The 14,162-nt window shown below is 30.4% G+C and overlaps 1 protein-coding gene across 2 annotated transcripts in view; it reads right to left on the bottom strand.

The window, feature by feature from the left end:
• LOC126739508 (glutamate decarboxylase) overlaps nt 1-14,162 on the bottom strand; it is a 108,179-nt gene that overhangs the window by 71,231 nt on the left and 22,786 nt on the right. The gene's annotated exons all lie outside the window — the stretch shown is intronic.

The raw sequence follows: 14,162 nt of genomic DNA, 5'->3' as shown, positions 1-14,162 counted from the left end.
GTCAGTATCTATTAACTGGATGGAATATAAAAGCCCAATAACTGCTAGATCCATACCAAATGGACTTTCGAAAAGGCAGAAGGACTGACTTATAACTGCTTATGCTCAAATCGAGAAGATAAAGGCTGATAAAATGTATTCAATCCTTATTCTTCTGGACATTAGTGCTGCATATGACCATGTCAACCTCTCCATAATATATTTTAAGCTACAAGAATTTCAAATTCCTCAGGACGTTACAGAGCTAATCTTCAACCTTATGACCAATCGATAAATGTACCTGAAGGATCCGGTAACAATAGAACAAACAATGAGAGATTTCCTTCGACACTTCCATGCAGCTAAAGATCTTTATTTCCTACTTTTCCAGGCAGTTGAAGATATTTTGCTATTTTTCGAAAGCAGGACTCAACTGTCTGGAAAAGTTTAACAAATCCTAGAATTTGAGGCGATGTTTAACCTCGTTTGAAAAATAATTGCCTGGAAGACTAAAGAAAGGTATTTGTCAAAGTTCGAAGAGCATTTAACATCTGAATAACCTTTGAATAGTTCCAAAAAGTTGATCTTATAACTTATTTATTTTCTGGTGACATTTTTAGCCCTTAACTGCCTGGAAAAATAAGAAATATAATATTTTTGCTAGGTAGTTGACAATATTTTTTAATACCCAACTGCCTGGAAGAGTAATATGAATTTTTCAAGCAGTTAAAGTAATTTTTCTTTTGGAGTTTGATCTTTATCATTTTAGACTTAAAACACATTGAGTTCCAGATGTCAGTACGTAAGTTTTTGTCCCTCAACTCCCTAGAAAAATAACAAAAATATTATTTTTGCTACTCAGGTAACGGCTTCCTTTGACACTTCTAGATAGCTACAGCTTTTTTTTTCCAGACAGTTGAAGCCATTTCGTTACTTTTCGAAAGCAGAACTCAACTGCCTGGAAAAGCTTAAGAAATACTGGAATTTGAGGCGATTTTTACTCGATAAACCTTTAATATGGAAAAATAGAGTACATATGCATCATGCAAGCAAAGGGCATACATATTATGGAATGCCTGGCCGAACGCTGGTAGGGAGGAGACCCAAGAGCCATGCTACAAGGCTTATACAAAGCTGTAGTAAGAAACCATATGGAAAAAACTGGATCATATCCAGGTCCAGGCTCTAAGGATAGTAATACATGTCATGAAATCCAACCCCACAAACATCCTCTTCAGAAAGAAAGCAGAAATACCTCAAAAGAAAAAAGACTCAGAAAAATATGGGTTTCATCGAGGATAGTAAGCGAAGTCCTCTCGTGCGAAAAACCAATGGCCACAACAATGGTTGTTTGGTTGTTGGTTGTTTCAATCAATAATCAATTTATACTGGAAGTTCCCTCCCATAATTGAAGCCTTCGACTTGGTAAGCCAATTCACAAATCAAGCAATCAGATCATGTACCATACGTGATAATGAATCTGAAAAAGAATGAAAACAAGAACAAGTTGTTCACCAATTAAGCTACAGAGAAATGGTGCACAGAAGCAGCGTATTGCAAAGAATACCAAAATACCATTTAATTTGCTCAGCAGAAATATAAGCTAGAAACAGAGCAATAGACCCAATACTAAGATGTAAGGTAGGACTGGCTTTAATCTTCTCTGACTCAAGAAGTGCCCTTCAGAAAATCTTAAGAAATGATAGCGAGGATTTGACCCTGAGGACCAGAAATAGATTGGTAGACAATCCTCAAGTGAAATTAGCCTGAATCCTCAGTCATACCGGGATATATGGAAACGAGCAGGTACACTGAAAAAAATATTTTGTGAATTTACAATAAATCTACTGCTTTTAGTGTGACCATTATATTTGTTGTAAAATCGCAAAATATTTGTAATCAATTCACAAAATATTTATAATTTAGATTTCCCTTTTAATTGTGAATTTACTTAATCTTTGTGACTAAGAAATACATATTTTTTGTGAAATTACAATTTAATTTTTCAAATTTTTAGTAATTTTTATATGTGAAATAACATTTTTTTTGTAATACCACGTTGTAAATGTAAAAAATGCTCTGGTAAAATTACATTGGAATAATTGTATTTTTTACTAGCTACAGTTTTTTGTTTAGTATTTTAGATAAATTAAATAAAAGACTAAAGTGGCAATTTAAAAAAATACAAAGGATTTATTTTTTCAAAACTCAATGGAAATTCAATAAACTCAGTAGGAACATAAAAAAACTACATGGTAAGTTTTCAAAAAAAAAAAAAGGAAAATAACAAGAATATTTGAAACTTAAACTCTTCAATATACAAACAAAAACATAAACTCTTAAAACTCTTGAAGTAGCCAAGAACTTTGACATAGTCTATATACATTTTGGGGCCCCATATAATATCAAATATGTTAATATAGGTACCTACTTATAAGCTAAATCTCACAAAAAAAAAACCCTTTAAGATTGGAAAAAATTCATTTAACATATGGACTCAAAAAAAGAAACGCACGGACACGTCGATTTTTATTTTTTGCTAGGCTTTTTTTTTCAATTAAAACTTCTTATACAGGGTGTGTCATGTTACCGTGGCCAATACCAACTTTCTTATTTTAATTGGAACACCCTGTATGTGATTACATTTTGGGATATATTCCAAGAATTTTGCTGTATCACATGCGCTATACTTTCATTATATTTTTAAGTTACAAGGTGTCAAACATCAGGCAGGCATTTAATATTTTTTGTATACTGTACAGCGGTAATGTCATTAATAATAGAAAAAAACAGAATTTTCCTATTTTGACTTTTGAATATTTATTTTCTCATATTTGTAAAAAATATTTCTCAAAAATTTTGACAGCTGCTATATTTTATTTCACATTATAAGTCGAAAAATAGATATTAAAATTTAAATTTTAAATAGGAAAGTAAGGTAAGGGAAATGCCTGAGGAGTAACAACACATTAGTGGATTTCGCTATAGAATTTGATTCGGTACTTACATCGTTTGCTCTGACAATATTATGAAAGTAAATTACCACCATTTTTCATTGGTCAGCTTCAAATGTTGGTAAAAAATTACACATTTTGGTTCTTCAAATCATATACCGTGTTCCGGACCACGGTGTATTTTTTTACAGACCAAATGTCATTATGTACCAAAAATTTACCAAACCCCTTTTTCCTGGCCAATGGTAGTTGCTTACTTCCATAGTATTGACGAATCAACCTATATACCAAACTAAATTCTGGAGAAATCTCCTCTTGTAACTTAAAAATAGTTGAATGATCGTCTATGATGATGATGTAATGACATAATTGGTCTTTTATGTACATTTTCTTTTAATTGTATTTCAATTAAAATAAGTTGGTATAGGATACGGTTATATGACAAACCCCGTATAGAAAGTGTACATTGGCAAAAAAGCGCTACTAAAAATAAAAATAAATGGGTCCGAGCGTTGTTTTTTTAAACCTTTCAATTTTAAAACGAATTTGTTCCAAACTTTACTTTCTCGTTATATTAATACATTAAGTTATTAATTAATATAAGAAATCAGTTTTAAACCAAAGTTATTTGAGATTCACATAAATAAAATAATAATTTATTATTTTATCTTGGCTAACTTCGTTAAATATGAAATAACTTTCCTTTTCGAAAGATTTTGTTTTTTCGATTTGGTTCCTGCTTCGGGGTGTATTTTTGAAATATATCTTTGAAGGAAATCCAAAATGCAGGATGCTTCTTTGGGATATTCCAAATTGAAGACAAAATAAAGAGCAATTAAGCAATGCAATGCTCCTCCAAATAAGTCACATTTTTCCGCAACAGGTTCTTGTTCTAGGTATATTTTTATAGCATTGTTAGAGCCTACAAATTAAAAAAAAATACTTTTAATCTTTTTTCAAAAAAAAAAAATTTTTACTTGCCACCACATAATACAATGCGTGGTTCCATACCAAGCTCAACAAAAGATTCATCGGTCCTGGAATAAAATAAGTACATATAATATTTAACCTTATGACAAAAGTTTATTTATATTATTTAGTTTATTTTTTGTTATTAAAATTATAGTTATTTTGCTCCAAATGGCATTAAAAATAGCTTTTTAACGCCGGTTAAGAGGCATATAATATATAAAATGAATATTGGTAAATATAAATATATATCAGTAGCATTATTAGTTTATATAAACTATTACAAGTTTATATAACCTTTACTTGCTGAAAATCTATACTAAATGCATACTAATAGGTAATAAGACATTTTCATAAAAGACCACGCACAAATTATATGGAAATTGGCAACCTGACCAGTCAGGCAAGTAATCATTGTTAACAGGTATTAATGTAAATATTTAACTTACCTGATACTTATAGGCACGAAGAAACAGTAAAGATAAACAGAAGGACTAGCACAAAATTCTTTATTACCTGTCGTAAGTCGAAAATAATAACTGAGTCGTCATTTACGTTGAAAATTTCGGAATCGCTTGGGGACGCGTAAACACGCACTCTCATTGGCCGCGGTTTACACAGCCATGGTAAATTTAAGAATTAAGGTATACATTTACAAAAAACTTGTAATTTTACATTATAATAGTAAAAATAATTACAAATATTATGTGATGTTATAATATGAATGTGATTTTGCAACTTTCTTCGGTAATTTTACAAATCTAATGTAATATTGCTTATAAGTTTCACAAAGTGATTTAAATTTACACAAGTTTTTTAGGAATTTTAGTAAATACTTGGTTTATTACAAAATATTTTAATCTTACTGAATAATTGTTGTGAAATTTTTGTAAACTTAAAAAGTAAATTTACAATGATTTTTTTCAGTGTAGATCACCTAGTCAATGGAAGCAAGAGGTACAAGCATTCAAGTCATAAATCCTTGCATTGAGTTGAGACATGTTCTACTCAAAATATTTGATACCATATGGGGAGACAATTTCCGGCTAAAAGGAAATTCGATGGTTTTTAAGAAACCACACAGAAAAAAACGATTACTCCTAACAAGTAAATAAATTTTCTCATTTTTTCAAGAATAATACATTCTTAATTGAAGTAAATAGGCTTAAATTGCGAAAATAGAGTTCTTTATAAATAGGAAACAAAATATTTAAAATACAGATTTAAAAAGAGAATACTTTTGTAATCAAAATATTTCATAGATTTAGTTGTATTAAATGTATTCTCAAATAAAAACAATGAAATGTCCTATTTAAATAATAAAGGTATCAATTCAAGTCATTATAATCTTGAATTTAGTAAATGTTATGTTCAATTTAAGCTTTTCAAGTTAATTAATTTAAATAAATCAGTTTATTGTTTAGAAAGATATATATTATTGCTTTAAAGCCCATATATATAGTTTAAAATTCTCTATTAATCAAGTGAAAACTATACCCGGTTCGTTTGAAGAAAATAAATTGTTGCTTTAAATATTTATTTTCTTACAATAAAATCAATGTATTCAATTGAATTTATATATTCTCAAATGAAATTTTTGTTCATCTCAAAAATGCAAAAACGTATAATTAAGTAAATTTATGATTTTATGTGATTCGCACGTTTGACCTAACCTACCGGCGACGTATAGTAAACGTTTTCCTCTTCCTTCCTCTTTCCTAGATTTTTTTTTGGCTACAAAGTCACAAGGTAGAAAAAATACTGTATGATACTCGTTTATAAGTCATTTTGTGACACACACTCCCTTTAAGGCACTCCTCGCTGGTTTATTTTCCGTTTTTCTTTTTAGTTACGTTTAGTCTTTATTGAAACCTGCCATTGTAAAGACAATAAAAAGCTTCCGCCTATGTTACGAGTAACTTTTTATATTTATTTTTAAATCTGTATATACGTTTGATAAAGTTTTAAACAGATTATATGACTTTTTTTGCTCGATACTATCGAAAGAACATTCAAACAAAGACTTCTAAAATTTTTATTTAAAAATCATTTTTATTACTATTTCGTTATTTTTAAGATTTGGAAAGGGGCTTGCTTTTTTCATAACTTTTTATATCAATTTTATCAAAAAACTTGCCTTTGTTGATACATTTTAACAACTGTGTCGTAGATGCTTCTTAATATTCTTCTTGATATACTCTCGACTCTTTATATAAATCCCTTTAGAATATAACACCATTATTTTCCAGTATTATCCACTTTTGATTATAGCATTTTCTTTATTTTTATCGCATAATTGCATTTAACTTTGCAATGCAGACATCACAAAACAAACAATCTAATAAACACATTTGTACATTATTATCGCATTATTTTTCTCAATGTCGACCATTCAATTTACACAATTAAATAAATAAACTTTTAGTTTTCTTTTCTGTTTAACATTTTCTGTTTTTTAGTTTTCTTCCTCACTGTTAGTGTCACAAAATGTCTTTTAAACAGCTTATATTTTTTCTAGCAAATCAAATTAATGAGGATCAATTAATAAATCTTAATGAAGAGGTTTTGAAGGAATTAGTGCCTCTTGTGGCGCCCAGACTTAAAATTCTTGATAAAATTAAAGAAATGGTAATTATTTTATTTTAAATAAAAATCAACTATTTAAAACGATATACATTTTTAGAATGTTATAACAGAAGATTGTGCAGTTTCTTGTTGTAGTATGTAGTGGTTTTTTTAATCATAATTCAAAAGAAGATTCTTTTAAAGTTTTATTTTTTGAAATATGTACTACATAATAATATTATTACCATATTTTTTGTAAGTATTTAGTAGGATTGTTTAAAATTTTTTTGGAAATAAACTTGTTCACATTTTTATTTTCTATGAGTCCCTACTTTGTACTTTGTGATAAATATGTACCTATATTTAAAAAACATACACAAAATGTGTGTTTCTTTTGGTTTACTGTTGTTGTTGCAATGTAAAATGATATTTTTGTTCCTGTATAATGTATGTATAAGTTTTTGTTTTTGGATAATATTTGTTCACAGGTTCATTTTGTATGAGTACTTTATGACAAAATTGTACCTATATTTAAAAAACATACACAGAATGTGTTTTTTTTTGTTTACTGTTTTTGTTACAATTATTTAAAGTAATATTTGTTCCTATATAATGTATGTAGGTTTTTGTTTTTGGATAATAAACATATGTTTGCGTAGAACCTGTTCTATTAATTTATTAGCAGAATTTAACCGAAAAATAATTAGGTAAATACATAGTAATTTATTACAATACCTAAATCATAAAATATAAAACGGTTGAATGTTTTATACGTTATAGCAATTTTCACACTTAGTTGAAATAATAATTGACAGTTTTATGTTATTTAGTGTTGTGGTAATTTATAGAGTTCTTTTGCTATCAAAATAAAACTACCAGAAATTGTGTGCCTTTTGGTATTTTTATTTTAATTCAAAAAGAACCCAATAAATACTACAGCACTAAATACTATAAAACTATTAATTTATTTCAACTGAGTGTAAATATTACTCATTTCAAATATTTAACCTATTTAAATCGAATAAAAAAATATTACTAACAAGCCATAAACATTTTAATTTAATACTATTTAATATTCAATTTAATTTGCCAGGCGGTTTAAAGCAATTCTTCACATCTTTAAGTTGAATTTATAACTCATTGTAGCTAGTCTTAAATATTTTTGGTCTGATGAAGCAATTCGTCAAAACGATATGTTCATAGATTTATTGTTAACAGTAGAACTACTTAAATTAAGAATATGATAATTTCAAATGAAATTTCAATATATTCTCACAATAAGTTATTTGTCGACTTAAACCAATTCTATAAACATCTTGAAATTGAAAATATAATATTCTTAAATTACTTTTATCTTCTTTTATCTTCTTGCGGATATATAATCCTTAGATTTTCTCAAATAAAATGTCTAATTCTCATTTTAAGTATCCTTTTTTTTTCTGTGCATGGTTTAAAAGAGCACAGGTTAAGAGGAAAAAGATAACAACTATGAAAGGATGATATTAAACCACTACTCCATACTATCATATCTAAATAGAGAATCAGAGTAAAGGACAACAACCTGCGGGCAGGTGGGAGCAATACAGCACATCTTCTGTGAATGCGAAAATCATATAATTCGAATAATTAACCTGCTTGATAGCCTGAACACAGGGTACAATATCCATGCATGACATAAAATTCAATCATGGAGCCTAAATGTAAATGAAATCCAACTGTAAGTCCCGCACCACACATTCATAATACATCATTCCATATGTTAACTCTCTGAGGGTTCCAGGAGAAGATTCCAAAGGAGAAGCAATCCATAAAGAGAAACCTTAAACAACTTAGAGCGTTAAAAGACTAGAATCAGTAAACAACAATTTTGTTTGAGTTCAACATGTGTTCAGGGGCAGGGGGGTGTTTTGTTTTGCACAAATTGTGCCGTTTGTGCCTTACCATGGAAAAATCTGATCACAAGTAAATACCGATACTGTCATAACATCTTATCAAGGGAGAACCGTCATCATAAACGTAGAATATGGGATCATAGGAATAAACCTAAATAAAAACCTGAATATGAGGTAAGTCAGTGGCGAAGCGTGAACTTTTCTTTCGGGTAGACAAACAATAAAAATTGTTAATTAGAAAAAAAATGTATATTCAATATTATTGACTTTAATGAAATAGAGAATGAAAGCACATGAAATATTAACTCAAAGAGAAAAAATATGTAGTGATATAAAAAAAAAAAAAAATAATTACTACTAGCATAAAAAGATAGATAGATAAAAATAAATACTACGTACAAAAAAAACACAACATAGGTATAACCATAACTTATAAATCCATAATATCCATTACTTTAAAATTAATTAAAGACAAATAAAAACACAAAACACAACTAAAATACAATTGCCAATATTAAAAACTAATATAATACAGAAAACTAATATATAACAAAACTGAAGATGTATTGCGGCCGACCAGATCAAGCGTGTCCATAAACAATAACCCTCAAGAGCATAATAAAATAGCTGGTCGACTTCGATAGACAAAAGCTCAAATGTCTTTCCCGCGAGTAAATTTTGCATACGTAATAGGCTGAATACTGATGCGGCTGGACCTCTGTCACCTGCTTGATGCGTATAAATGGTTCGATTAGATGCTCCAAATTTCGAAAGACAAATATCAATGTGTCTTCCTGGGACTCGTATACATTAATTGGGTGTCAGCCCTGCATTTTTATTTTAATTGGTGCGTCAGGCGGGGCGGGGCGCGCCTTAGATATTATAGATAGATAGATATTATAGCCGTTTAGATACTATATAATAATAGTAAGGAGAGCGACTACATGAAATAATTACGTAATAAATTAATGAGAAATAACTGGATAATTTTGGGTAGACAGTGTCTACCTTGTCTACTCGTACGCTTCGCCACTGAGGTAAGTGTATTTAAAATACGAGAATCTTTAAATTTTTAAACTCAAATATTTCTTTAAAATACTAATCTATTAATAGGCTATAAAGAATAAAAAACGCAAAACTGCGCAGCTAGTATAATCTGTGCTATTATTAATAAATATTTATCATGAAAATAGTTTTTGCCGCTGTCACTGGTGAAGATTTCTTGTGACCATCAATAATACGATCGAGCGGCGTTGCGATGTTGCTGCCTTTTTCTCTAATATACGTTATCTAGAATCAATTAACTTTGAATATTGACTTCTTTATAGAGTATCTTATCATATTTTATTAAAAAAATGCTTCATATTTTATTAAAGGGCAACAGTAGTATTATTTTGTGCCTGTCAAAATAAGTGACAAAATTTTATGATATTATAAAGTGTTTTTTTGACATTTCAACATAAGCATTTGGCATCATGGCATCAGAAATGTTGCATGCAAACAAACTACCCATAGTTACACGGCAATGCTTATTCTAGTCTTTCAATATTCTAAGTTAAAAAAACAAATCATAAGGAGAAGAACTTCAACGTAAGTTAGACAAAGAGAACTAAAAAGCCAAGAATCAAAAAAAGAAATAAAACCTCCCCTCCAGTACCGAATACAGCGAGAGGTACTGTAACCAAAGTGTAACTAGCTGTGATTAAAGTTAAATTGACATGTACACACGAACCACATAGTAAATTTTAAGTAGTTATTTGCAATTATATTTTAGTCTTTGTTTCTCTCATGGTTCGGTTAAATTACCAATTACGAATCTTCTGATCACGGTGTTCTTTTCTCAGCAAAGTTGTGATTTTTCGAACTTAATAACAATGATAAACACCATTTCATTAAAATCCTTTATGATACTTCATACTGAGATCAGAATAAATAGGAATGAAAAGTAAAAATGGATTATTACTTCATTTCTAAATTGCTTCTGGAAACGGAGTTCTTCTATAGCAAAGTTCATTCAATTAAAATAAAAAAACCATGATTTCATCATCATCGTTTATGACACCTCAGACTAAGTCCACCAATTTTACGCTAGGAGATTTTACATGCTGTCAAACAGGCAAGGGGAGGAAGGGCTAGTGGTCCTGATATACTGCCAGTTGAACTTCTTAAACTTATAGACGATGACGCCATCAAGGTATTGGTTAACTTTTTTAATGTCATATATGCAGTGTCATATTTGTAACGATCTCTAAAAAACCCAACGCAAAAGAGTGCTTTGACCATCGAACGATTGCACTCATGAGACACTTTCTTAATTTTTTTTAAGCGTAATATACAATAGAATATTAGCTAAAGTGGATTCCGAAATAAGTGACAATCAGGTGGGTTTTAGAAAAGGTATGGGAACCAGAGAGGCTCTATTTGGTATAAATGGTTTGGCACAGAGATGTTTAGACATGAATCAAGATCTGTATGGGTGCTTTATTGATTTTGAAAAAGCTCTCGATAAGGTTCAACATCATAAGCTTATCAAAATACTTACAGATCTAAACATTGATAGCCGGGACATCAGAATTATTATCAATCAAAGAATAGACAACAGACTCTCGAAAGAAATAAAAATTTTGCGGGAAGTTCATTAAGGATGTGTGCTTTCTCCATTGTTGTTGTTTAATTTGTACAGCGAGGCAATTTTCCGTGAGTCTTTAAGTAACAGGCAAGAATGCGTTACCATTAACGGTAAAGTTTTGAACAATATGCGATTCGCTGATGATACTATGCTAAAGGTAGATTATCTTAGAGATCTCCAAACACTTTCACAAAGACTAGATGATGCATGTAATTCCTACGGTCTAAAAATGAAGCTGAAAAAAATAAGTTTATGGTCATAGCCAAATGAGAAAATATCCAAGGAAATCTTATGATAGACAATACACCTATAGAGAGATTAAGGAAATATAAATATCTGGGTAGCAGAAACGTTGGATCAGTCAATTGATATAAAATCCCGAATAGAGATAGCAAGAGTAACATTCGTCAAATTGCAAAGATTTCTATGTAGCAAGAATATCAATTTAAAACTTAGAATACGAATGTTAAGGTGCTACGTATTTTCGACCCTACGGTATCAAGTTGAAGCTTGGATTCTTAAAAGGCCGAAATGGATAAATTTGATGCCTTTGAAAGGTAGTCACGAACATGGAACTGCGTTTAAGAATTCAAAAGGAGAGAAGGAAGTAGTTAAAACGCTAAAAAGCAGAAAACTTGAATGCTTCGGACATGTTATAAGGGAACTTAAGAGATTGGTTTGGACTAACATCAAATGAACTATCCTGATGATATCCAACCTCCAACGAAGACATGGAACTTAAAGAGAGAAAGACTGGGATGAGGATAAAACAATGAAAATTGAAATTTTATCCTATTTTTCTAAATGACAGCTTCGTTTCTAAATTACTATCGGGATCTTCTGAAAACTGAATTTTTCTAGCAAATTTCAAACAATATGATAGAGACATCGTCATTTTATTACCATTGTAAGACTGAGATGGCAATACAGGAACTTTTACTACTTTTTTTCTATGTCAATGAAAAAAACAATGAATTGATATCTTGGAAAGCCAGAAAATCGCAAGGATTTCCCGGCGGCCCGAAAAACCGGCAGGTCCATTTTTCAAACGGTAATCCTCCTTTCTCGGTTTATGTTCCGCAGTATATCCGGGAATTATCCTTGTCCTTCCCATGAAAAACGCAAATATGCCCTTGGAGAGAAGAGATTTGGGACTATTAATAACGTTTATAAATCGACCGTCGCGTCAGGTTGAATATTAGAACAGTGATACGTATATAGTTTAAAATTGAAATTCCATCGACCCCTTTTACTCTCTCTCTCTCCCCCCTAGAAGACAAATAAATCAAAAAGTACAATAAGGAAAAACGGACAGAGGAGAGGTATTTCAATTACGGGCCGCGGCAGTGAATAATTTTCAATTCCAGGCATTCTTGAGGGGGGTTCGGGATAACAGCTGCTGCCGCCTGCTCCTCTCCTGTTGTAGCGGGGCACAGCTTGTCCTGGACCGATTTTACGTCGGGGGAGGCCTTATTGCCTCCATAGGCAGCCTGGGTGCTGCTCACGTACAGTGACGTAGAAGGACAAGTAAATTAATTTATTGGAATTAAAAATAAGAAACAAATCAAAGAATTAATTCGTTATTACGAAATGATGCTCTTAGTTTTAAGTGAGCATAACACATGGAAGTTAGCAACGTTTTTACAGTCGCCCAGATAAGTTCTGTCCGCAATAAAAGTTTTTTTATATTTAAGGATTAAATCTGTTTTAAACTTCTAAAATATCTTAGTTGAGAAAGGTACAGGGAAAGCTATAATTACTTATAACAAAAAGAGTGTAGATTTGATTTTTTTGCAAATATAAAACATAAATATCCCTAAAATAATAAATAATCTAAAAAATCACAATAATTGATAAACATTTTGTTACACTTTTAAAGTTGGTATATGGATAAAAGAATATGAAATACACCATATGAGACTCATACCATAGAGACACACATTATTTATATCATATATAACTATTCCCAAATAGTTTAAAAAATCGTAGTAGTTGTTTAAAATTTTATTATCGCGTTTTGTAAAAAGGCTAAATATTTTACTTAATAACAAAAAATTAACTATTTATGAGACATAATGTGTTTATTTAATTTTCTTGGAATATAGATTTTTATAAATTAATAAATATTTTATCTAATATATAGGGAACAGGATACTCAAATTCCTGATCAGTTATTTCATTAAGCTCTTTATATTTATCAATAATACTTACTAGGGTATTTTCATGTAATCCATATTATTTGTTAATGACTTTTAAAAAAAAATCTTCCTAAATTTTTTTTTATTTACGTGTTACTTATTTGCCTCCAAATGTTTTGAATTATTGTTGTTGGGAGCTTTTAATTTGCTATTTAAAGTAAAATAAGGGCTGTATAAATTGTGATCTGTTACAAAATGTTATAAATCTTCATAAACATGTTCAATATGACTCACTCTTTAATCACATACAGAGAAGGTTAGATTTAATACTCTCTGACATAGAAATCAATCATTTAATTAAATGCAATAGCCCACTTGTAAATGAAGACATATAATCCTTCTCTTAAATTTTCATTGACATGCAACTTTTAATAAAACCGAGAACAGCATTCAAATTTCATTTATGTATGACTATGCAAATGATAATTTCTACTCGGATAAAGTCCGTCAGCTACCTAGTAATGGTCATTTATTTTTCAATAAATTGTCAGTCCAGATATATATATTAAGTTCATGACCACTATACATCAGAGTCCAATAGACACTCACCTGAGTGATGAGAGGCTGGTGAAAGTCGTCCGAAGAGACGACTTGAGAGCTGAGAAATTTTTGGCCTCTGTATTTTGGATGCTCATAGAATCGTATTAGTAGACTATTTTGAAAAAGGTAAAACAATCAATAGCGATTATTACATAGCATTATTGGAGCGTTTGAAGGAAAAAAAGGCCAAGACAATGCGCCATTTCACCAATCAATAAGTACGATGACCAAATTTTTTGACGAATTGCTCACGCACCAACCGTATTCACCTGACCTGGCCTCCAGCAACTACTGGCTATCAAAGACCTAAGAGAAGTGCTCCAAGGGAAGAAATTTGGCTCCAATGAAGAAGTCATTGCCCAAACTGAAACACCTTGCGGACTTATTGATCTAAGTGTTAGCTATGTGAGAAGAATAACAATTCAAGCTCATTTAG

Source organism: Anthonomus grandis, chromosome 8 (genome assembly GCF_022605725.1).
Source record: "Anthonomus grandis grandis chromosome 8, icAntGran1.3, whole genome shotgun sequence".
In the NCBI taxonomy this organism is placed as follows: Eukaryota; Metazoa; Arthropoda; class Insecta; order Coleoptera; family Curculionidae; genus Anthonomus; species Anthonomus grandis.
Note: the sequence above shows the minus strand (reverse complement) of the source record. Positions and strands in the feature narration are given on the sequence as shown.